We start from the raw sequence: 3,171 nt of genomic DNA, 5'->3' as shown, positions 1-3,171 counted from the left end.
GCCACCGCGTTGCCATAGTCACCGTTGGCGCGGCGGCAGGGGCGGGGCTGAACGCCAGGAGGCGGGGCTTATCTGCCATAGTGGGCGTGTCTTGATTGCCCTACCCAGTTCCATGGCCTCCCAGAGGCCTTGGGGGACCCAGAGTTTCCCTTTTCAGAGTTGGTTTCCCAGATTAGGTTTCTAGTCCAGGCATCCTGCTGGTCCCCTAAGGCCGGGGGGTTGAGCTGCCAGAACCAGTCTTTTCTTTCGGTCCCATCTTAACTGTAACTTCTAAGAGATTTGTAAAAATTGGGGACACACTTATGCATTCAATAGCCTACAAAAAGTACTCTCCAGTTTACTATCATGTGCCTAACCCCCCCCCTCCCGCCGCCGCAAGTACAGACATCAAGGTTTTATGACTCCTGTGATTGAGGGGTTTGTGGAAGTCAGTTCTTTGACCCCTCTGGTGGTTCCTGCCTCTCTAATTTTTGCTTTCTTGGACAGCATGTGGTAAAAAAAAATACAGAAACACACAGAGTGTTAGAAATCAGCGAGCCCTACATTTAATCCTCATGAATGCCTTTGGGCCATCAACCTAGATGGTTACTTTGACAAAATATGGATAACAGCAGCCACCTCATGTGGGTATGGTATAGAAGTTAAAATGAGACACTAGACACAAGAAGGCCGTCAAATTAATTTTTCTTACTCAAACTTTAAGCCACTCCCCGAAATCAAGTATCTGTTCTAAAGTCTGCTGCAGCAAGTTGAGTCGCAGGTACATCCTATGCTCAGTCATCATCAAGTCCAAAGATGCGCTCACCTGTTCAGATCTATAGCCAAGAAGAAAACAAGATAGCATCTGCAGTGGGGGCGGGGACTGTTAGAGTTGTCTTGCAGGGGCCTGCAAGGGTTTTCCCACTTCTTGTGGCCAGCTGGGAAAACTCAGGGGCTCTCTCACTCGGATCTGGCCATCAGTGCTTACTGTGAGCATCGACACATCCATTTGGTCTCCCAGTGTGTACTGGGACTCCTCACAACATTGTAGCTTAGCGCCAAGAAATGCCACTGGCAAAGAGTCTCATTTTTTGCAGTGTGTAGAGGCAGCCAGGAAGGTCTGCTCAAGTTCTGAGAGAAGAGAGAAAAGGCAGCATCTCTAGGGGCGGGCATGACGAAGCTGGAAGATCTTGAGTAATCTCCCATCCTTTGAACTCACCCTTATTTCATCCTGCTTTGTCAGCCATTATTTTTCTTCCCCCCCACCCCTACCTCTGTTCCTCCTCCCCCTTTTCTTGAGACAAGAATCTCTTGTACCCCAGGAATAGATTGATTCCACAGATTAACTTGAATAAAGCCTCCGCTATTGGGTCTTTCTGGACTTTCTACACGCTACCCAGAACTTCTTGACTGATATGCTACCTACTCTATGTCTAGCAGGAATATCGTTCTACGTTTAGTCTTCAAATTGTTTTAGCAAGAAATCTCTCGGGTTGGAGAGATAGCTCCGCAGTAAAGAGCACTGACTGCTCCTGGACTTGGGCTCAGTCTTTGTTGGCTAGACTTTACGTCAACTTGACACTGGCTAGAGTCATTTGAGAAGAAAGCTCAAGTGAGAAAATGATCTATAAGATTAGCCTGAGGGTAAGCCTGTCCAGCATTTTCTACACTGATGAGTGAGTGATGTGGGAGGCCACAGCTCACAGAGGGTAGTGCCACAACTGGTACTGGGTACTATAAGATAGCGGGCTGAGAAAACCATGAGAACAAAGCCACTGAGAAGCATTCCTCCTCAAAGAGACCAGAAAGACTTCATCCGGCAACTGATGGGAGCAGCTGCAGAGTCAGACAGGCAAACAGTAGGGAGTCCTGCAGGAGAGAAGGAAGGATTGGAGGAACTAGAGCAGTCAGAGACACCAAGAGGACACAGCCCACAGAATCAATTGAGCGGGACTCAAGGGGTCTGAGATAGGTTCTATGCATGTTATATCTGAGTAACTTGGTGTTCCTGTGGGACTCCTAACAGTATGAGCGGGGGTGGTCACTGACTCTTTTGCTGAATTATGAGACCCTTTTCCTCCTGCTGGGTTGTCTCATCCAGCCTAGATGTGATAGTATGTGCCTGGTCTTATAGCAGCATATTATGTCACGTCTGGTGGCTGACCCTAGAAGGCCTGCTCTTTTCTGAGGTGAGACTGGAGGGAGGAAGGATCAGGCGGAGAGAGGAGGTGGGGAACAAAGAGCGAGGGGAAACTGTGGTCAAGATGGGATATATGAGAGGCCAAAAAAAAAAAATCCTCCTCCAGGACTTCTGCTTCAGTTTCTGCCTCCAGGTTCTGCCAGGTTCAGTTCAGTTTTTGACTTCCTACAATGATGGACTGTGATGTGGAACTGTGGGCTGAAATAAACCCCTTTCCCCTCAAGTTGATTTTTGGTCATGGTGTTTTATCAGCTGTAAAAAGTGCCCAGGACCCACATGGTAGCTTACAGCCATCAATAACTCCAGTCCCAGGGTATCCAGTGCTTTCTTCTAACCCCTGTAGTGACCTGCTATGCACATGATACACACACATACATGCAATACATACACATAGTAAAAACAAACATACATACACATACATACATGCAATACATACACACAGGAAAGACAAACATACGCATAAAATAAAAAACAAATTTAAAAAAAAAGCCCCTCTTGTCAGGCATGGTGGCACATTCTTTAATCCCAGCACACAGGAGGCGGAGGCAGATCAGACCAGCCTGAGCGACAGACACATCCAGTTCCATGGCACCAAGGGTTATACAGGGAAGCACTGCCTTAAAAGGGGAAAAAAAAATTTTTTTTAAATTCACACACTGCTAGTTTGTTAAGGACCAAAGCCTTCTAAAGCAAAATAAAAACAATGCTATATGTACAAGAACCCAGAAAAATATTTCTTGATGAAATATCTTTTTACTCTTAAATTGTTGTTTCTTATGTTTTGATGTTCGTTCAATATATCTGGCTTCATATGAATAAGAGAAGATAGTGAATAATACTAAAAAATTTCTAAATTAACAGGTCTTGTAATTTAAAGAAATTGGTAGGTTTTATGCTTCATTTTATCAGAAGTAAACAAAAACATGATAGAGCCATTTAGGGGTTATTTGTACAGGGTGTGGTATGTATTCTGTTGGTTTTGTCCAAATTTC

The sequence above is a fragment of the Microtus pennsylvanicus genome, chromosome 4, assembly GCF_037038515.1.
Source record: "Microtus pennsylvanicus isolate mMicPen1 chromosome 4, mMicPen1.hap1, whole genome shotgun sequence".
Taxonomy (NCBI): domain Eukaryota; kingdom Metazoa; phylum Chordata; class Mammalia; order Rodentia; family Cricetidae; genus Microtus; species Microtus pennsylvanicus.
Note: the sequence above shows the minus strand (reverse complement) of the source record.